The 18,176-nt window shown below is 43.4% G+C and overlaps 40 non-coding genes across 40 annotated transcripts; all 40 read right to left on the minus strand.

Moving 5' to 3' along the window:
• Positions 1-163: 163 nt before the first annotated feature.
• On the minus strand, positions 164-236 carry TRNAV-CAC (transfer RNA valine (anticodon CAC)). The gene has a single exon. It is a non-coding gene; the product is annotated as a tRNA-Val (tRNA).
• A 204-nt stretch (positions 237-440) lies between these two features.
• Positions 441-513, minus strand: TRNAV-UAC (transfer RNA valine (anticodon UAC)). The gene has a single exon. It is a non-coding gene; the product is annotated as a tRNA-Val (tRNA).
• A 65-nt stretch (positions 514-578) lies between these two features.
• TRNAV-CAC (transfer RNA valine (anticodon CAC)) lies at positions 579-651 on the minus strand. Its single transcript has one exon. It is a non-coding gene; the product is annotated as a tRNA-Val (tRNA).
• A 64-nt stretch (positions 652-715) lies between these two features.
• TRNAV-UAC (transfer RNA valine (anticodon UAC)) lies at positions 716-788 on the minus strand. The gene has a single exon. It is a non-coding gene; the product is annotated as a tRNA-Val (tRNA).
• A 65-nt stretch (positions 789-853) lies between these two features.
• TRNAV-CAC (transfer RNA valine (anticodon CAC)) lies at positions 854-926 on the minus strand. The gene has a single exon. It is a non-coding gene; the product is annotated as a tRNA-Val (tRNA).
• Positions 927-1,404: 478 nt separating this feature from the next.
• TRNAV-AAC (transfer RNA valine (anticodon AAC)) lies at positions 1,405-1,477 on the minus strand. Its single transcript has one exon. It is a non-coding gene; the product is annotated as a tRNA-Val (tRNA).
• A 65-nt stretch (positions 1,478-1,542) lies between these two features.
• On the minus strand, positions 1,543-1,615 carry TRNAM-CAU (transfer RNA methionine (anticodon CAU)). Its single transcript has one exon. It is a non-coding gene; the product is annotated as a tRNA-Met (tRNA).
• Positions 1,616-1,679: 64 nt separating this feature from the next.
• Positions 1,680-1,752, minus strand: TRNAL-CAG (transfer RNA leucine (anticodon CAG)). The gene has a single exon. It is a non-coding gene; the product is annotated as a tRNA-Leu (tRNA).
• Positions 1,753-1,955: 203 nt separating this feature from the next.
• TRNAV-AAC (transfer RNA valine (anticodon AAC)) lies at positions 1,956-2,028 on the minus strand. Its single transcript has one exon. It is a non-coding gene; the product is annotated as a tRNA-Val (tRNA).
• Positions 2,029-2,093: 65 nt separating this feature from the next.
• TRNAM-CAU (transfer RNA methionine (anticodon CAU)) lies at positions 2,094-2,166 on the minus strand. Its single transcript has one exon. It is a non-coding gene; the product is annotated as a tRNA-Met (tRNA).
• A 64-nt stretch (positions 2,167-2,230) lies between these two features.
• Positions 2,231-2,303, minus strand: TRNAL-CAG (transfer RNA leucine (anticodon CAG)). The gene has a single exon. It is a non-coding gene; the product is annotated as a tRNA-Leu (tRNA).
• Positions 2,304-2,506: 203 nt separating this feature from the next.
• Positions 2,507-2,579, minus strand: TRNAV-CAC (transfer RNA valine (anticodon CAC)). The gene has a single exon. It is a non-coding gene; the product is annotated as a tRNA-Val (tRNA).
• Positions 2,580-2,644: 65 nt separating this feature from the next.
• TRNAM-CAU (transfer RNA methionine (anticodon CAU)) lies at positions 2,645-2,717 on the minus strand. Its single transcript has one exon. It is a non-coding gene; the product is annotated as a tRNA-Met (tRNA).
• Positions 2,718-2,781: 64 nt separating this feature from the next.
• On the minus strand, positions 2,782-2,854 carry TRNAL-CAG (transfer RNA leucine (anticodon CAG)). Its single transcript has one exon. It is a non-coding gene; the product is annotated as a tRNA-Leu (tRNA).
• Positions 2,855-2,919: 65 nt separating this feature from the next.
• TRNAV-UAC (transfer RNA valine (anticodon UAC)) lies at positions 2,920-2,992 on the minus strand. Its single transcript has one exon. It is a non-coding gene; the product is annotated as a tRNA-Val (tRNA).
• A 65-nt stretch (positions 2,993-3,057) lies between these two features.
• Positions 3,058-3,130, minus strand: TRNAV-AAC (transfer RNA valine (anticodon AAC)). The gene has a single exon. It is a non-coding gene; the product is annotated as a tRNA-Val (tRNA).
• A 1,311-nt stretch (positions 3,131-4,441) lies between these two features.
• Positions 4,442-4,514, minus strand: TRNAV-UAC (transfer RNA valine (anticodon UAC)). Its single transcript has one exon. It is a non-coding gene; the product is annotated as a tRNA-Val (tRNA).
• A 65-nt stretch (positions 4,515-4,579) lies between these two features.
• TRNAV-CAC (transfer RNA valine (anticodon CAC)) lies at positions 4,580-4,652 on the minus strand. The gene has a single exon. It is a non-coding gene; the product is annotated as a tRNA-Val (tRNA).
• Positions 4,653-5,133: 481 nt separating this feature from the next.
• Positions 5,134-5,206, minus strand: TRNAV-UAC (transfer RNA valine (anticodon UAC)). The gene has a single exon. It is a non-coding gene; the product is annotated as a tRNA-Val (tRNA).
• A 203-nt stretch (positions 5,207-5,409) lies between these two features.
• TRNAV-CAC (transfer RNA valine (anticodon CAC)) lies at positions 5,410-5,482 on the minus strand. Its single transcript has one exon. It is a non-coding gene; the product is annotated as a tRNA-Val (tRNA).
• A 1,449-nt stretch (positions 5,483-6,931) lies between these two features.
• Positions 6,932-7,004, minus strand: TRNAV-UAC (transfer RNA valine (anticodon UAC)). Its single transcript has one exon. It is a non-coding gene; the product is annotated as a tRNA-Val (tRNA).
• A 203-nt stretch (positions 7,005-7,207) lies between these two features.
• TRNAV-UAC (transfer RNA valine (anticodon UAC)) lies at positions 7,208-7,280 on the minus strand. Its single transcript has one exon. It is a non-coding gene; the product is annotated as a tRNA-Val (tRNA).
• Positions 7,281-7,345: 65 nt separating this feature from the next.
• Positions 7,346-7,418, minus strand: TRNAV-CAC (transfer RNA valine (anticodon CAC)). Its single transcript has one exon. It is a non-coding gene; the product is annotated as a tRNA-Val (tRNA).
• A 1,312-nt stretch (positions 7,419-8,730) lies between these two features.
• Positions 8,731-8,803, minus strand: TRNAV-UAC (transfer RNA valine (anticodon UAC)). Its single transcript has one exon. It is a non-coding gene; the product is annotated as a tRNA-Val (tRNA).
• A 203-nt stretch (positions 8,804-9,006) lies between these two features.
• TRNAV-UAC (transfer RNA valine (anticodon UAC)) lies at positions 9,007-9,079 on the minus strand. The gene has a single exon. It is a non-coding gene; the product is annotated as a tRNA-Val (tRNA).
• Positions 9,080-9,144: 65 nt separating this feature from the next.
• Positions 9,145-9,217, minus strand: TRNAV-CAC (transfer RNA valine (anticodon CAC)). The gene has a single exon. It is a non-coding gene; the product is annotated as a tRNA-Val (tRNA).
• A 1,034-nt stretch (positions 9,218-10,251) lies between these two features.
• Positions 10,252-10,324, minus strand: TRNAV-CAC (transfer RNA valine (anticodon CAC)). Its single transcript has one exon. It is a non-coding gene; the product is annotated as a tRNA-Val (tRNA).
• Positions 10,325-12,050: 1,726 nt separating this feature from the next.
• On the minus strand, positions 12,051-12,123 carry TRNAV-UAC (transfer RNA valine (anticodon UAC)). Its single transcript has one exon. It is a non-coding gene; the product is annotated as a tRNA-Val (tRNA).
• A 203-nt stretch (positions 12,124-12,326) lies between these two features.
• On the minus strand, positions 12,327-12,399 carry TRNAV-UAC (transfer RNA valine (anticodon UAC)). Its single transcript has one exon. It is a non-coding gene; the product is annotated as a tRNA-Val (tRNA).
• A 65-nt stretch (positions 12,400-12,464) lies between these two features.
• TRNAV-CAC (transfer RNA valine (anticodon CAC)) lies at positions 12,465-12,537 on the minus strand. Its single transcript has one exon. It is a non-coding gene; the product is annotated as a tRNA-Val (tRNA).
• A 1,034-nt stretch (positions 12,538-13,571) lies between these two features.
• On the minus strand, positions 13,572-13,644 carry TRNAV-CAC (transfer RNA valine (anticodon CAC)). The gene has a single exon. It is a non-coding gene; the product is annotated as a tRNA-Val (tRNA).
• A 620-nt stretch (positions 13,645-14,264) lies between these two features.
• Positions 14,265-14,337, minus strand: TRNAV-UAC (transfer RNA valine (anticodon UAC)). Its single transcript has one exon. It is a non-coding gene; the product is annotated as a tRNA-Val (tRNA).
• A 480-nt stretch (positions 14,338-14,817) lies between these two features.
• On the minus strand, positions 14,818-14,890 carry TRNAV-UAC (transfer RNA valine (anticodon UAC)). The gene has a single exon. It is a non-coding gene; the product is annotated as a tRNA-Val (tRNA).
• Positions 14,891-15,787: 897 nt separating this feature from the next.
• TRNAV-CAC (transfer RNA valine (anticodon CAC)) lies at positions 15,788-15,860 on the minus strand. Its single transcript has one exon. It is a non-coding gene; the product is annotated as a tRNA-Val (tRNA).
• Positions 15,861-16,064: 204 nt separating this feature from the next.
• TRNAV-GAC (transfer RNA valine (anticodon GAC)) lies at positions 16,065-16,137 on the minus strand. The gene has a single exon. It is a non-coding gene; the product is annotated as a tRNA-Val (tRNA).
• Positions 16,138-16,341: 204 nt separating this feature from the next.
• TRNAV-CAC (transfer RNA valine (anticodon CAC)) lies at positions 16,342-16,414 on the minus strand. Its single transcript has one exon. It is a non-coding gene; the product is annotated as a tRNA-Val (tRNA).
• A 759-nt stretch (positions 16,415-17,173) lies between these two features.
• Positions 17,174-17,246, minus strand: TRNAV-UAC (transfer RNA valine (anticodon UAC)). Its single transcript has one exon. It is a non-coding gene; the product is annotated as a tRNA-Val (tRNA).
• Positions 17,247-17,311: 65 nt separating this feature from the next.
• Positions 17,312-17,384, minus strand: TRNAV-AAC (transfer RNA valine (anticodon AAC)). Its single transcript has one exon. It is a non-coding gene; the product is annotated as a tRNA-Val (tRNA).
• A 202-nt stretch (positions 17,385-17,586) lies between these two features.
• On the minus strand, positions 17,587-17,659 carry TRNAV-UAC (transfer RNA valine (anticodon UAC)). The gene has a single exon. It is a non-coding gene; the product is annotated as a tRNA-Val (tRNA).
• A 343-nt stretch (positions 17,660-18,002) lies between these two features.
• Positions 18,003-18,075, minus strand: TRNAV-CAC (transfer RNA valine (anticodon CAC)). The gene has a single exon. It is a non-coding gene; the product is annotated as a tRNA-Val (tRNA).
• Between the last annotated feature and the right edge of the window lie 101 nt (positions 18,076-18,176).

An 18,176-nucleotide genomic window follows, 5' to 3' on the forward strand; every position in this document is an offset into this window, starting at 1 on the left:
TGCCCAATCACGATGGTCAAAATATGTATCTAACATGGGCTCGATCTTGGAACCTTCCGCGTGTGAAGCGGACGTGATACCCACTACACCACAGATACTTAGTAATACTGAGTTTTCCAAGAGACCTAGCTTATTTTTATGCCCAATCACGATTGACAAAACATGTATCTACCAGGGCTCGAACCTGGGACCTTCCGCGTGTGAAGCGGACGTGATAACCACTACACCATAGATACGTAGTAATGCTGAGTTTTCCAAGAGATTTAGCTTGATTTTATGCCCAATCACGATGGTCAAAATATGTATCTAACATGGGCTCGATCTTGGAACCTTCCGCGTGTGAAGCGGACGTGATAACCACTTCACCATAGATACTTAGTAATGTTGAGTTTTCCAAGAGACCTAGCTTATTTTTATGCCCAATCACGATGGTCAAAATATGTATCTACCAGGGCTCGAACCTGGGACCTTCCGCGTGTAAAGCGGACGTGATAACCACTACACCATAGATACGTAGTAACACTGAGTTTTCCAAGAGACCTAGCTTATTTTTATGCCCAAACAATATGGTCAAATTATGTATCTACTAGGGCTCGAACCTGGGACCTTCCGCGTGTGAAGCGGACGTGATAACCACTACACCCTAGATACGTAGTAAAGCTGAGTTTTGCAAGAAACCTAGCTTATTTTTTGCCAATTCACGATGGACAAAATATGTATCTACCAGGGCTCGAACCTGGGACCTTCCGCGTGTAAAGCGGACGTGATAACCACTGCACCATAGATACGTAGTAACACTGAGTTTTCCAAGAGATCTAGCTTATATTTATGCCCAATCACGATGGACAAAACATGTACCTACCAGGGCCCGAACTTGGGAACTTCCGCTTGTGAAGCGGACGTGATAACCACTACACCATAGATACGTAGTAATTCTGAGTTTTCCAAGAGACCTAGCTTATATTTATGCCCAATCACGATGGTCAAAATATGTATCTAACATGGGCTCGAACCTAGGACCTTCCGCGTGTAAAGCGGACGTGATAAGCACTACACCATAGATATGTAGTAATGCTGAGTTTTCCAAGAAACCTAGCTTATTTTTTGCCAATTCACGATGGACAAAATATATATCTACCAGGGCTCGAACCTGGACCTTCCACGTCTGACGTGGACGCGATAACCACTACACCATAGATACGTGGTAATGCCGAGTTTTCCAAGAGACCTAGCTTATTTTTTTGCGCAGTCACGATTGACAAAACATGTATGTACCAGCGCTCGAACCTGGGACCTTCCGCGTGTAAAGCGGACGTGATAACCACTACACCATAGATACGTAGTAATACTGAGTTTTCCAAGAGTTCTACCTTATTTATATGCCAAATCACGATGGACAAAACATGTATCTACCAGGGCTCGAACCTGGGACCTTCCGCGTGTTAGGCGGACGTGATAACCACTACACCATAGATACGTAGTAATACTGAGTTTTCCAAGAGACATAGCTTATTTTTTTGCCCAATCACGATGGTCAAAATATGTATCTACCAGGGCTCGAACCTGGGACCTTCCGCGTATGAAGCGGACGTGATAACCACTACACCATAGATACGTAGTAATGCTGAGTTTTCCAAGAAACCTAGCTTATTTTTTGCCAATTCACGATGGACAAAATATGTATCTACCAGGGCTCGAACCTGAGACCTTCCACGTCTGACGTGGACGCGATAACCACTACACCATAGATACGTGGTAATGCCGAGTTTTCCAAGAGACCTAGCTTATTTTTTTGCGCAATCACGAATGACAAAACATGTATGTACCAGCGCTCGAACCTGTGACCTTCCGCGTGTTAGGCGGACGTGATAACCACTACACCATAGATACGTAGTAATACTGAGTTTTCCAAGAGTTCTACCTTATTTATATGCCAAATCACGATGGACAAAACATGTATCTACCAGGGCTCGAACCTGGGACCTTCCGCGTGTTAGGCGGACGTGATAACCACTACACCATAGATACGTAGTAATACTGAGTTTTCCAAGAGACATAGCTTATTTTTTTGCCCAATCACGATGGTCAAAATATGTATCTACCAGGGCTCGAACCTGGGACCTTCCGCGTATGAAGCGGACGTGATAACTACTACACCATAGATACGTAGTAATGCTGAGTTTTCCAAGAAACCTAGCTTATTTTTTGCCAATTCACGATGGACAAAATATGTATCTACCAGGGCTCGAACCTGAGACCTTCCACGTCTGACGTGGACGCGATAACCACTACACCATAGATACGTGGTAATGCCGAGTTTTCCAAGAGACCTAGCTTATTTTTTTGCGCAATCACGAATGACAAAACATGTATGTACCAGCGCTCGAACCTGTGACCTTCCGCGTGTTAGGCGGACGTGATAACCACTACACCATAGACAAGTTGTAACACTGAGTTTTCCAAGAGATCTAGCTTATTTTTATGCCAAATCACGATGGACAAAACATGTATCTACCAGGGCCCGAACTTGGGACCTTCCGCTTGTGAAGCGGACGTGATAACCACTACACCATAGATACGTAGTAATGCTGAGTTTTCCAAGAGACCTAGCTTATTTTTATGCCCAATCACGATGGTCAAAATATGTATCTAGCAGGGCTCGAACCTGTGACCTTCCGCGTATGAAGCGGACGTGATAACCACTACACCATAGATACGTAGTAATGCTGAGTTTTCCAAGAAACCTAGCTTATTTTTTGCCAATTCACGATTGACAAAATATGTATCTACCAGGGCTCGAACCTGAGACCTTCCACGTCTGACGTGGACGCGATAACCACTACACCATAGATACGTGGTAATGCCGAGTTTTCCAAGAGACCTAGCTTATTTTTTTGCCCAATCACGATTGACAAAACATGCATCTACCAGGGCTCGAACCTGGGACCTTCCGCGTGTAAAGCGGACGTGATAACCACTACACCATAGATACGTAGTAACACTGAGTTTTCCAAGAGTTCTACCTTATTTTTATGCCAAATCACGATGGACAAAACATGTATCTACCAGGGCTCGAACCTGGGACCTTCCGCGTGTTAGGCGGACGTGATAACCACTACACCATAGATACGTAGTAATACTGAGTTTTCCAAGAAACATAGCTTATTTTTTTGCCCAATCACGATTGACAAAATATGTAGCTACCAGGGCTCGAACCTAGGACCTTCCGCATGTGAAGCGGCCGTCATAACCACTACACCATAGATACGCAGTAATGCTGAGTATTCCAAGAGACCTAGCTTGATTTTATGCCCAATCACGAATGTCAAAATATGTATCTAACATGGGCTCGATCTTGGAACCTTCCGCGCGTGAAGCGGACGTGATAACCACTACACCATAGATACTTAGTAATACTGAGTTTTCCAAGAGACCTAGCTTATTTTTATGCCCAATCACGATGGTCAAAATATGTGTCTACCAGGGCTCGAACCTGGGACCTTCCGCGTGTAAAGCGGACGTGATAAACACTACACCATAGATACGTAGTAAAACTGAGATTTCCAAGAGATCTAGCTTATTTTTATGCCAAATCACGATGGACAAAACATGCATCTACCAGGGCCCGAACTTGGGACCTTCCGTTTGTGAAGCGGACGTGTTACCCACTACACCATAGATACGTAGTAATGCTGAGTTTTCCAAGAGACCTAGCTTATATTTATGCCCAATCACGATGGTCAAAATATTTATCTAACATGGCCTCGATCTTGGAACCCTCCGCGTGCGAAGCGGACGTGAAACCCACTACACCATAGATACGTAGTAATGTTGAGTTTTCCAAGAGACCTAGCTTATTTTTATGCCCAATCACGATGGTCAAAATATGTATCTAACATGGGCTCGATCTTGGAACCTTCCGCGTGTGAAGCGGACGTGATACCCATTACACCATAGATACTTAGTAATACTGAGTTTTCCAAGAGACCTAGCTTATTTTTTTGCCAAATCACGATGGACCAAACATGTATCTACCAGGGCCCGAACTTGGAACCTTCCGCAAGTGAAGCGGACGTGATAACCACTACACCATAGATACTTAGTAATACTGAGTTTTCCAAGAGACCTAGCTTGATTTTATGCCCAATCACGATGGTCAAAATATGTATTTAACATGGGCTCGATCTTGGAACCTTCCGCGTATGAAGCGGACGTGATAACCACTACACCATAGATACTTAGTAATACTGAGTTTTCCAAGAGACCTAGCTTATTTTTATGCCCAATCACGATGGTCAAAATATGTATCTTCCGAGACTCCAACCTGGGACCTTCTACGTGTAAAGCGGACGTGATAACCACTACACCATAGATACTTAGTAATACTGAGTTTTCCAAGAGACCTAGCTTATTTTTATGCCCAATCACGATGGTCAAAATATGTATCTACCAGGGCTCGAACCTGGGACCTTCCGCGTGTAAAGCGGACGTGATAACCACTACACCATAGGTACGTAGTAACACTGAGTTTTCCAAGAGATCTAGCTTATTTTTATGCCAAATCACGATGGACCAAACATGTATCTACCAGGGCCCGAACTTGTGACCTTCCGCTTGTGAAGCGGACGTGATAACCACTACACCATAGATACGTAGTAATGCTGAGTTTTCCAAGAGACCTAGCTTATTTTTATGCCCAATCACGATGGTCAAAATATGTATCTACCAGCGCCCGAACTTGGGACCTTCCGCTTGTGAAGCGGACGTGATAACCACTACACCATAGATACGTAGTAATGCTGAGTTTTCCAAGAGACCTAGCTTGATTTTATGAACAATCACGATGGTCAAAATATGTCTCTAACATGGGCTCGATCTTGGAACCTTCCACGTGTGAAGCGGACGTGATAACCACTACACCATAGATACGTAGTAATGCTGAGTTTTCCAAGAGACCTAGCTTGATTTCATGCCCAATCACGATGGTCAAAATATGTAACTAACATGGGCTCGATCTTGGAACCTTCCGCGTGTGAAGCGGACGTGATATACACTACACCATAGATACTTAGTAATACTGAGTTTTCCAAGAGACCTAGCTTATTTTTATGCCCAATCACGATGGTCAAAATATGTATCTACCAGGGCTCGAACCTGGGCCCTTCCGCGTGTAAAGCGGTCGTGATAACCACTACACCATAGATACTTAGTAATACTGAGTTTTCCAAGAGACCTAGCTTATTTTTATGCCCAATCACGATGGTCAAAATATGTGTCTACCAGGGCTCCAACCTGGGACCTTCCGCGTGTAAAGCGGACGTGATAACCACTACACCATAGATACTTAGTAATACTAAGTTTTCCAAGAGACCTAGCTTATTTTTATGCCCAATCACGATGGTCAAAATATGTATCTACCAGGGCTCGAACCTGGGACCTTCCGCGTGTGAAGCGGACGTGATAACCACTACACCATAGATACTTAGTAATACTGAGTTTTCCAAGAGACCTAGCTTATTTTTATGCCCAATCACGATGGTCAAATATGTGTCTACCAGGGCTCGAACCTGGGACCTTCCGCGTGTAAAGCGGACGTGATAAACACTACACCATAGATACGTAGTAAAACTGAGTTTTCCAAGAGATCTAGCTTATTTTTATGCCAAATCACGATGGACAAAACATGCATCTACCAGGGCCCGAACTTGGGACCTTCCGGTTGTGAAGCGGACGTGTTAACCACTACACCATAGATACGTAGTAATGCTGAGTTTTCCAAGAGACCTAGCTTATATTTATGCCCAATCACGATGGTCAAAATATGTATCTAACATGGCCTCGATCTTGGAACCCTCCGCGTGCGAAGTGGACGTGAAACCCACTACACCATAGATACGTAGTAATGTTGATTTTTCCAAGAGACCTAGCTTATTTTTATGCCCAATCACGATGGTCAAAATATGTATCTAACATGGGCTCGATCTTGGAACCTTCCACGTGTGAAGCGGACGTGATAACCACTACACCATAGATACGTAGTAATGCTGAGTTTTCCAAGAGACCTAGCTTGATTTTATGCCCAATCACGATGGTCAAAATATGTATTTAACATGGGCTCGATCTTGGAACCTTCCGCGTATGAAGCGGACGTGATAACCACTACACCATAGATACTTAGTAATACTGAGTTTTCCAAGAGACCTAGCTTATTTTTTTGCCCAATCACGATGGTCAAAATATGTATCTTCCGAGACTCCAACCTGGGACCTTCTACGTGTAAAGCGGACGTGATAACCACTACACCATAGATACGTAGTAACACTGAGTTTTCCAAGAGATCTAGCTTATTTTTATGCCAAATCACGATGGACCAAACATGTATCTACCAGGGCCCGAACTTGTAACCTTCCGCTTGTGAAGCGGACGTGATAACCACTACACCATAGATCCGTAGTAATGCTGAGTTTTCCAAGAGACCTAGCTTATTTTTATGCCCAATCACGATGGTCAAAATATGTATCTACCAGCGCCCGAACTTGGGACCTTCCGCTTGTGAAGCGGACGTGATAACCACTACACCATAGATACGTAGTAATGCTGAGTTTTCCAAGAGACCTAGCTTGATTTTATGCCCAATCACGATGGTCAAAATATGTATCTAACATGGGCTCGATCTTGGAACCTTCCGCAAGTGAAGCGGACGTGATAACCACTACACCATAGATACTTAGTAATACTGAGTTTTCCAAGAGACCTAGCTTGATTTTATGCCCAATCACGATGGTCAAAATATGTATTTAACATGGGCTCGATCTTGGAACCTTCCGCGTATGAAGCGGACGTGATAACCACTACACCATAGATACTTAGTAATACTGAGTTTTCCAAGAGACCTAGCTTATTTTTTTGCCCAATCACGATGGTCTAAATATGTATCTACCAGGGCTCGAACCTGGGACCTTCCGCGTGTAAAGCGGTCGTGATAACCACTACACCATAGATACTTAGTAATACTGAGTTTTCCAAGAGACCTAGCTTATTTTTATGCCCAATCACGATGGTCAAAATATGTATCTTCCGAGACTCCAACCTGGGACCTTCTACGTGTAAAGCGGACGTGATAACCACTACACCATAGATACTTAGTAATACTGAGTTTTCCAAGAGACCTAGCTTATTTTTATGCCCAATCACGATGGTCAAAATATGTATCTACCAGGGCTCGAACCTGGGACCTTCCGCGTGTAAAGCGGACGTGATAACCACTACACCATAGGTACGTAGTAACACTGAGTTTTCCAAGAGATCTAGCTTATTTTTATGCCAAATCACGATGGACCAAACATGTATCTACCAGGGCCCGAACTTGTGACCTTCCGCTTGTGAAGCGGACGTGATAACCACTACACCATAGATACGTAGTAATGCTGAGTTTTCCAAGAGACCTAGCTTATTTTTATGCCCAATCACGATGGTCAAAATATGTATCTACCAGCGCCCGAACTTGGGACCTTCCGCTTGTGAAGCGGACGTGATAACCACTACACCATAGATACGTAGTAATGCTGAGTTTTCCAAGAGACCTAGCTTGATTTTATGCCCAATCACGATGGTCAAAATATGTCTCTAACATGGGCTCGATCTTGGAACCTTCCGCGTGTGAAGCGGACGTGATAACCACTACACCATAGATACTTAGTAATACTGAGTTTTCCAAGAGACCTAGCTTGATTTTATGCCCAATCACGATGGTCAAAATATGTATCTAACATGGGCTCGATCTTGGAACCTTCCACGTGTGAAGCGGACGTGATAACCACTACACCATAGATACGTAGTAATGCTGAGTTTTCCAAGAGACCTAGCTTGATTTTATGCCCAATCACGATGGTCAAAATATGTATTTAACATGGGCTCGATCTTGGAACCTTCCGCGTATGAAGCGGACGTGATAACCACTACACCATAGATACTTAGTAATACTGAGTTTTCCAAGAGACCTAGCTTATTTTTTTGCCCAATCACGATGGTCAAAATATGTATCTTCCGAGACTCCAACCTGGGACCTTCTACGTGTAAAGCGGACGTGATAACCACTACACCATAGATACGTAGTAACACTGAGTTTTCCAAGAGATCTAGCTTATTTTTATGCCAAATCACGATGGACCAAACATGTATCTACCAGGGCCCGAACTTGTAACCTTCCGTTTGTGAAGCGGACGTGATAACCACTACACCATAGATCCGTAGTAATGCTGAGTTTTCCAAGAGACCTAGCTTATTTTTATGCCCAATCACGATGGTCAAAATATGTATCTACCAGCGCCCGAACTTGGGACCTTCCGCTTGTGAAGCGGACGTGATAACCACTACACCATAGATACGTAGTAATGCTGAGTTTTCCAAGAGACCTAGCTTGATTTTATGCCCAATCACGATGGTCAAAATATGTATCTAACATGGGCTCGATCTTGGAACCTTCCGCAAGTGAAGCGGACGTGATAACCACTACACCATAGATACTTAGTAATACTGAGTTTTCCAAGAGACCTAGCTTGATTTTATGCCCAATCACGATGGTCAAAATATGTATTTAACATGGGCTCGATCTTGGAACCTTCCGCGTATGAAGCGGACGTGATAACCACTACACCATAGATACTTAGTAATACTGAGTTTTCCAAGAGACCTAGCTTATTTTTTTGCCCAATCACGATGGTCAAAATATGTATCTACCAGGGCTCGAACCTGGGACCTTCCGCGTGTAAAGCGGTCGTGATAACCACTACACCATAGATACTTAGTAATACTGAGTTTTCCAAGAGACCTAGCTTATTTTTATGCCCAATCACGATGGTCAAAATATGTATCTTCCGAGACTCCAACCTGGGACCTTCTACGTGTAAAGCGGACGTGATAACCACTACACCATAGATACTTAGTAATGCTGAGTTTTCCAAGAGACCTAGCTTATTTTTATGCCCAATCACGATGGTCAAAATATGTATCTACCAGGGCTCGAACCTGGGACCTTCCGCGTGTAAAGCGGACGTGATAACCACTACACCATAGGTACGTAGTAACACTGAGTTTTCCAAGAGATCTAGCTTATTTTTATGCCAAATCACGATGGACCAAACATGTATCTACCAGGGCCCGAACTTGTGACCTTCCGCTTGTGAAGCGGACGTGATAACCACTACACCATAGATACGTAGTAATGCTGAGTTTTCCAAGAGACCTAGCTTATTTTTATGCCCAATCACGATGGTCAAAATATGTATCTACCAGCGCCCGAACTTGGGACCTTCCGCTTGTGAAGCGGACGTGATAACCACTACACCATAGATACGTAGTAATGCTGAGTTTTCCAAGAGACCTAGCTTGATTTTATGCCCAATCACGATGGTCAAAATATGTCTCTAACATGGGCTCGATCTTGGAACCTTCCGCGTGTGAAGCGGACGTGATAACCACTACACCATAGATACTTAGTAATACTGAGTTTTCCAAGAGACCTAGCTTGATTTTATGCCCAATCACGATGGTCAAAATATGTATCTAACATGGGCTCGATCTTGGAACCTTCCACGTGTGAAGCGGACGTGATAACCACTACACCATAGATACGTAGTAATGCTGAGTTTTCCAAGAGACCTAGCTTGATTTTATGCCCAATCACGATGGTCAAAATATGTATTTAACATGGGCTCGATCTTGGAACCTTCCGCGTATGAAGCGGACGTGATAACCACTACACCATAGATACTTAGTAATACTGAGTTTTCCAAGAGACCTAGCTTATTTTTTTGCCCAATCACGATGGTCAAAATATGTATCTACCAGGGCTCGAACCTGGGACCTTCCGCGGGTAAAGCGGTCGTGATAACCACTACACCATAGATACTTAGTAATACTGAGTTTTCCAAGAGACCTAGCTTATTTTTATGCCCAATCACGATGGTCAAAATATGTATCTTCCGAGACTCCAACCTGGGACCTTCTACGTGTAAAGCGGACGTGATAACCACTACACCATAGATACTTAGTAATACTGAGTTTTCCAAGAGACCTAGCTTATTTTTATGCCCAATCACGATGGTCAAAATATGTATCTATCAGGGCTCGAACCTGGGACCTTCCGCGTGTAAAGCGGACGTGATAACCACTACACCATAGGTACGTAATAACACTGAGTTTTCCAAGAGATCTAGCTTATTTTTATGCCAAATCACGATGGACCAAACATGTATCTACCAGGGCCCGAACTTGTGACCTTCCGCTTGTGAAGCGGACGTGATAACCACTACACCATAGATACGTAGTAATGCTGAGTTTTCCAAGAGACCTAGCTTATTTTTATGCCCAATCACGATGGTCAAAATATGTATCTACCAGCGCCCGAACTTGGGACCTTCCGCTTGTGAAGCGGACGTGATAACCACTACACCATAGATACGTAGTAATGCTGAGTTTTCCAAGAGACCTAGCTTGATTTTATGCCCAATCACGATGGTCAAAATATGTATCTAACATGGGCTCGATCTTGGAACCTTCCGCGTGTGAAGCGGACGTGATAACCACTACACCATAGATACTTAGTAATACTGAGTTTTCCAAGAGACCTAGCTTGATTTTATGCCCAATCACGATGGTCAAAATATGTATCTTCCGAGACTCCAACCTGGGACCTTCTACGTGTAAAGCGGACGTGATAACCACTACACCATAGATACGTAGTAACACTGAGTTTTCCAAGAGATCTAGCTTATTTTTATGCCAAATCACGATGGACCAAACATGTATCTACCAGGGCCCGAACTTGTAACCTTCCGCTTGTGAAGCGGACGTGATAACCACTACACCATAGATCCGTAGTAATGCTGAGTTTTCCAAGAGACCTAGCTTATTTTTATGCCCAATCACGATGGTCAAAATATGTATCTACCAGCGCCCGAACTTGGGACCTTCCGCTTGTGAAGCGGACGTGATAACCACTACACCATAGATACGTAGTAATGCTGAGTTTTCCAAGAGACCTAGCTTGATTTTATGCCCAATCACGATGGTCAAAATATGTATCTAACATGGGCTCGATCTTGGAACCTTCCGCAAGTGAAGCGGACGTGATAACCACTACACCATAGATACTTAGTAATACTGAGTTTTCCAAGAGACCTAGCTTGATTTTATGCCCAATCACGATGGTCAAAATATGTATTTAACATGGGCTCGATCTTGGAACCTTCCGCGTATGAAGCGGACGTGATAACCACTACACCATAGATACTTAGTAATACTGAGTTTTCCAAGAGACCTAGCTTATTTTTTTGCCCAATCACGATGGTCAAAATATGTATCTTCCGAGACTCCAACCTGGGACCTTCTACGTGTAAAGCGGACGTGATAACCACTACACCATAGATACGTAGTAACACTGAGTTTTCCAAGAGATCTAGCTTATTTTTATGCCAAATCACGATGGACCAAACATGTATCTACCAGGGCCCGAACTTGTAACCTTCCGCTTGTGAAGCGGACGTGATAACCACTACACCATAGATCCGTAGTAATGCTGAGTTTTCCAAGAGACCTAGCTTATTTTTATGCCCAATCACGATGGTCAAAATATGTATCTACCAGCGCCCGAACTTGGGACCTTCCGCTTGTGAAGCGGACGTGATAACCACTACACCATAGATACGTAGTAATGCTGAGTTTTCCAAGAGACCTAGCTTGATTTTATGCCCAATCACGATGGTCAAAATATGTATCTAACATGGGCTCGATCTTGGAACCTTCCGCAAGTGAAGCGGACGTGATAACCACTACACCATAGATACTTAGTAATACTGAGTTTTCCAAGAGACCTAGCTTGATTTTATGCCCAATCACGATGGTCAAAATATGTATTTAACATGGGCTCGATCTTGGAACCTTCCGCGTATGAAGCGGACGTGATAACCACTACACCATAGATACTTAGTAATACTGAGTTTTCCAAGAGACCTAGCTTATTTTTTTGCCCAATCACGATGGTCAAAATATGTATCTACCAGGGCTCGAACCTGGGACCTTCCGCGTGTAAAGCGGTCGTGATAACCACTACACCATAGATACTTAGTAATACTGAGTTTTCCAAGAGACCTAGCTTATTTTTATGCCCAATCACGATGGTCAAAATATGTATCTTCCGAGACTCCAACCTGGGACCTTCTACGTGTAAAGCGGACGTGATAACCACTACACCATAGATACTTAGTAATGCTGAGTTTTCCAAGAGACCTAGCTTATTTTTATGCCCAATCACGATGGTCAAAATATGTATCTACCAGGGCTCGAACCTGGGACCTTCCGCGTGTAAAGCGGACGTGATAACCACTACACCATAGGTACGTAGTAACACTGAGTTTTCCAAGAGATCTAGCTTATTTTTATGCCAAATCACGATGGACCAAACATGTATCTACCAGGGCCCGAACTTGTGACCTTCCGCTTGTGAAGCGGACGTGATAACCACTACACCATAGATACGTAGTAATGCTGAGTTTTCCAAGAGACCTAGCTTATTTTTATGCCCAATCACGATGGTCAAAATATGTATCTACCAGCGCCCGAACTTGGGACCTTCCGCTTGTGAAGCGGACGTGATAACCACTACACCATAGATACGTAGTAATGCTGAGTTTTCCAAGAGACCTAGCTTGATTTTATGCCCAATCACGATGGTCAAAATATGTCTCTAACATGGGCTCGATCTTGGAACCTTCCGCGTGTGAAGCGGACGTGATAACCACTACACCATAGATACTTAGTAATACTGAGTTTTCCAAGAGACCTAGCTTGATTTTATGCCCAATCACGATGGTCAAAATATGTATCTAACATGGGCTCGATCTTGGAACCTTCCACGTGTGAAGCGGACGTGATAACCACTACACCATAGATACGTAGTAATGCTGAGTTTTCCAAGAGACCTAGCTTGATTTTATGCCCAATCACGATGGTCAAAATATGTATTTAACATGGGCTCGATCTTGGAACCTTCCGCGTATGAAGCGGACGTGATAACCACTACACCATAGATACTTAGTAATACTGAGTTTTCCAAGAGACCTAGCTTATTTTTTTGCCCAATCACGATGGTCAAAATATGTATCTACCAGGGCTCGAACCTGGGACCTTCCGCGGGTAAAGCGGTCGTGATAACCACTACACCATAGATACTTAGTAATACTGAGTTTTCCAAGAGACCTAGCTTATTTTTATGCCCAATCACGATGGTCAAAATATGTATCTTCCGAGACTCCAACCTGGGACCTTCTACGTGTAAAGCGGACGTGATAACCACTACACCATAGATACTTAGTAATACTGAGTTTTCCAAGAGACCTAGCTTATTTTTATGCCCAATCACGATGGTCAAAATATGTATCTATCAGGGCTCGAACCTGGGACCTTCCGCGTGTAAAGCGGACGTGATAACCACTACACCATAGGTACGTAATAACACTGTGTTTTCCAAGAGATCTAGCTTATTTTTATGCCAAATCACGATGGACCAAACATGTATCTACCAGGGCCCGAACTTGTGACCTTCCGCTTGTGAAGCGGACGTGATAACCACTACACCATAGATACGTAGTAATGCTGAGTTTTCCAAGAGACCTAGCTTATTTTTATGCCCAATCACGATGGTCAAAATATGTATCTACCAGCGCCCGAACTTGGGACCTTCCGCTTGTGAAGCGGACGTGATAACCACTACACCATAGATACGTAGTAATGCTGAGTTTTCCAAGAGACCTAGCTTGATTTTATGCCCAATCACGATGGTCAAAATATGTATCTAACATGGGCTCGATCTTGGAACCTTCCGCGTGTGAAGCGGACGTGATAACCACTACACCATAGATACTTAGTAATACTGAGTTTTCCAAGAGACCTAGCTTGATTTTATGCCCAATCACGATGGTCAAAATATGTATCTAACATGGGCTCGATCTTGGAACCTTCCACGTTTCAAGCGGACGTGATAACCACTACACCATAGATACGTAGTAATGCTGAGTTTTCCAAGAGACCTAGCTTGATTTTATGCCCAATCACGATGGTCAAAATATGTATTTAACATGGGCTCGAACTTGGAACCTTCCGCGTATGAAGCGGACGTGATAACCACTACACCATAGATACTTAGTAATACTGAGTTTTCCAAGAGACCTAGCTTATTTTTTTGCCCAATCACGATGGTCAAAATATGTATCTACCAGGGCTCGAACCTGGGACCTTCCGCGTGTAAAGCGGTCGTGATAACCACTACACCATAGATACTTAGTAATACTGAGTTTTCCAAGAGACCTAGCTTATTTTTATGCCCAATCACGATGGTCAAAATATGTATCTTCCGAGACTCCAACCTGGGACCTTCTACGTGTAAAGCGGACGTGATAACCACTACACCATAGATACTTAGTAATACTGAGTTTTCCAAGAGACCTAGCTTATTTTTATGCCCAATCACGATGGTCAAAATATGTATCTAACATGGCCTCGATCTTGGAACCTTCCGCGTGTGAAGCGGACGTGATAACCACTACACCATAGATACGTAGTAATGCTGAGTTTTCCAAGAGACCTAGCTTGATTTTATGCCCAATCACGATGGTCAAAATATGTATTTAACATGGGCGCAAACCTGGGACCTTCCGCGTGTAAAGCGGACGTGATAACCACTACACCATAGATACGTATTACAGCTGAGTTTTCCAAGAAACCTAGCTTATTTTTTGCCAATTCACGATGGACAAAATATGTATCTACCAGGGCTCGAACCTGGGACCTTCCGCGTGTAAAGCGGACGTGATAACCACTACACCATAGATACTTAGTAATACTGAGTTTTCCAAGAGACCTAGCTTATTTTTATGCCCAATCACGATGGTCAAAATATGTACCTAACATGGGCTCGATCTTTGAACCTTCCGCGTGTGAAGCGGACGTGATAACCACTACACCATAGATACGTAGTAATGCTGAGTTTTCCAAGAGACCTAGCTTGATTTTATGCCCAATCACGATGGTCAAAATATGTATTTAACATAGGCACGAACCTGGGACCTTCCGCGTGTAAAGCGGACGTGATAACCACTACACCATAGATACGTAGTAAAGCTGAGTTTTCCAAGAAACCTAGCTTGATTTTATGCCCAATCACGATGGTCAAAATATGTATTTAACATGGGCGCGAACCTGGGACCTTCCGCGTGTAAAGCGGACGTGATAACCACTACACCATAGATACGTAGTACAGCTGAGTTTTCCAAGAAACCTAGCTTATTTTTTGCCAATTCACGATGGACAAAATATGTATCTTACATGGGCTCAATCTTGGAACCTTCCGCGTGTGAAGCGGACGTGATAACCACTACACCATAGATACTTAGTAATACAGAGTTTTCCAAGAGACCTAGCTTATTTTTATGCCCAATCACGATGGTCAAAATATGTATCTACCAGGGCCCGAACTTGGGACCTTCCGCTTGTGAAGCGGACGTGATAACCACTACACCCTAGATACGTAGCAATGCTGAGTTTTCCAAGAGACCTAGCTTGATTTTATGCCCAATCACGATGGTCAAAATATGTATCTAACATGGGCTCGATCTTGGAACCTTCCGCGTGTGAAGCGGACGTGATAACCACTACACCATAGATACTTAGTAATACTGAGTTTTCCAAGAGACCTAGCTTATTTTTATGCCAAATCACGATGGACAAAACATGTATCTACCAGGGCCCGAACTTGGGACCTTCCGCTTGTGAAGCGGACGTGATAACCACTACACCATAGATACGTAGTAATGCCGAGTTTTCCAAGAGACCTGGCTTATTTTTATGCCCAATCACGATGGTCAAAATATGTATCTAACATGGGCTCAATCTTGGAACCTTCCGCGTGTGAAACGGACGTGATACCCACTACACCATAGATACTTAGTAATACTGAGTTTTCCAAGAGACCTAGCTTATTTTTATGCCCAATCACGATGGTCAAAATATGTATCTACCAGGGCCCGAACTTGGGACCTTCCGCTTGTCAAGCGGACGTGATAACCACTACACCATAGATATGTAGTAATGCTGAGTTTTCCAAGAGACCTAGCTTGATTTTATGCCCAATCACGATGGTCTAAATATGTAACTAACATGGGCTCGATCTTGGAACCTTCCGCGTGTGAAGCGGACGTGATAAACACTACACCATAGATACGTAGTAAAACTGAGTTTTCTAAGAGATCTAGCTTATTTTTATGCCAAATCACCATGGACAAAACATGCATCTACCAGGGCCCGAACTTGGGACCTTCCGCTTGTGAAGCGGACGTGATAACCACTACACCATAGATACGTAGTAATGCTGAGTTTTCCAAGAGACCTAGCTTATATTTATGCCCAATCACGATGGTCAAAATATGTATCTAACATGGGCTCAATCTTGGAACCATCCGCGTGTGAAGCGGACGTGAAACCCACTACACCATAGATACGTAGTAATGTTGAGTTTTCCAAGAGACCTAGCTTATTTTTATGCCCAATCACGATGGTCAAAATATGTATCTAACATGGGCTCGATCTTGAAACCTTCCGCGTGTGAAGCGGACGTGATAACCACTACACCATAGATACTTAGTAATACTGAGTTTTCCAAGAGACCTAGCTTATTTTCATGCCAAATCACGATGGACAAAACATGTATCTACCAGTGCCCGAACTTGAGACCTTCCGCTTGTGAAGCGGACGTGATAACCACTACACCATAGATACGTAGTAATGCTGAGTTTTCCAAGAGACCTGGCTTATTTTTATGCCCAATCACGATGGTCAAAATATGTATCTAACATGGGCTCGATCTTGGAACCTTCCGCGTGTGAAGCGGACGTGATAACCACTACACCATAGATACTTAGTAATACTGAGTTTTCCAAGAGACCTAGCTTATTTTTATGCCCAATCACGATGGTCAAAATATGTATCTAACATGGGCTCGATCTTGGAACCTTCCGCGTGTGAAGCGGACGTGATAACCACTACACCATAGATACTTAGTAATACTGAGTTTTCCAAGAGACCTAGCTTATTTTTATGCCCAATCACGATGGTCAAAATATGTATCTACCAGGGCTCGAACCTGGAACCTTCCGCGTGTAAAGCGGACGTGATAACCACTACACCATAGATACTTAGTAATACTGAGTTTTCCAAGAGACCTAGCTTATTTTTATGCCCAATCACGATGGTCAAAATATGTATCTACCAGGGCTCGAACCTAGGACCTTCCGCGTGTTAGGCGGACGTGATAACCACTACACCATAGATACTTAGTAATACTGAGTTTTCCAAGAGACCTAGCTTGATTTTATGCCCAATCACGATGGTCAAAATATGTAACTAACATGGTCGATCTTGGAACCTTCCGCGTGTGAAGCGGACGTGATAACCACTACACCATAGATACTTAGTAATACTGAGTTTTCCAAGAGACCTAGCTTATTTTTATGCCCAATCACGATGGTCAAAATATGTATCTACCAGGGCTCGAACCTGGGACCTTCCGCGTGTAAAGCGGACGTGATAACCACTACACCATAGATACTTAGTAATACTGAGTTTTCCAAGAGACCTAGCTTATTTTTATGCCCAATCACGATGGTCAAAATATGTATCTAACATGGGCTCGATCTTGGAACCTTCCGCGTGTGAAGCGGACGTGATAACCACTACACCATAGATACGTAGTAATGCTGAGTTTTCCAAGAGACCTAGCTTGATTTTATGCCCAATCACGATGGTCAAAATATGTATTTAACATGGGCTCGATCTTGGAACCTTCCGCGTGTGAAGCGGACGTGATAACCACTACACCATAGATACGTTGTAACACTGAGTTTTTCAAGAGATCTAGCTTATTTTTATGCCCAATCACGATGGTCAAAATATGTATCTACCAGGGCCCGAACTTGGGACCTTCCGCTTGTGAAGCGGACATGATAACCACTACACCATAGATACATAGTAATGCTGAGTTTTCCAAGAGACCTAGCTTGATTTTTTGCCCAATCACGATGGTCAAAATATGTATCCAACATGGGCTCGATCTTGGAACCTTCCGC

Source organism: Phalangium opilio, unplaced genomic scaffold, assembly GCF_054372755.1.
Source record: "Phalangium opilio isolate 3A_F unplaced genomic scaffold, DU_Popi_V2 ptg000094l_1, whole genome shotgun sequence".
Classification (NCBI taxonomy): Eukaryota; Metazoa; Arthropoda; class Arachnida; order Opiliones; family Phalangiidae; genus Phalangium; species Phalangium opilio.